The following is a 660-nucleotide window of genomic DNA, read 5'->3' on the forward strand; positions in this document are numbered from 1 at the left end:
TTATTATTACTATTATTATTATTATTACCAAAAATAGAAAAGTAAGCAATCAGTCAAGTTAAGGTAAGCAAATTCAGTTTACCATATAATGCATCATGTAAAATGAACAAGAAAAGAATATTTTTAGACATTTAATTAATTCAATCAAATGAACTAGACATAAATATTAAAGGGTAGAGGAAATTACATTCAGACTTGCTCATATATTAAATAAACTTGCTCATATATATATATATTGTAACGACCCGCTAGGTCGTTTGAGAACTAGGACTAGTTTGACTCCTTTTGAAAATTTAAAAGGGGTATTTTTAAACTATTCGAAGACTAAGAGTATTTAGTTGAGAAAAAAAAAACTTTAGTGAAGAATTTAAAATAAGTAATGTAGATAATAGGTTAGTGGGGTTTCACGGTTAAAATACTCTTGTTTAGAAAATAAGAAGAAGAAGAAACAAGAAATCAGCGTGCAAAGTTTGGTGGCGGTGTCATAGCGAAAGTCGACTCCTAGAGGTAAGAAAATCTTAATAAATTTTTCATTCATGTGGGTACACATGAAATTGCTTCGTATATGAGTATTGATATTATATTATTAGGTGGGAAATGTTGGATTAATGATTTCATGGGTACAGTGCCGACATAGACGAGTGGGAATTATGGAATTTT

Source organism: Solanum pennellii, chromosome 10 (genome assembly GCF_001406875.1).
Source record: "Solanum pennellii chromosome 10, SPENNV200".
Lineage (NCBI taxonomy): Eukaryota > Viridiplantae > Streptophyta > Magnoliopsida > Solanales > Solanaceae > Solanum > Solanum pennellii.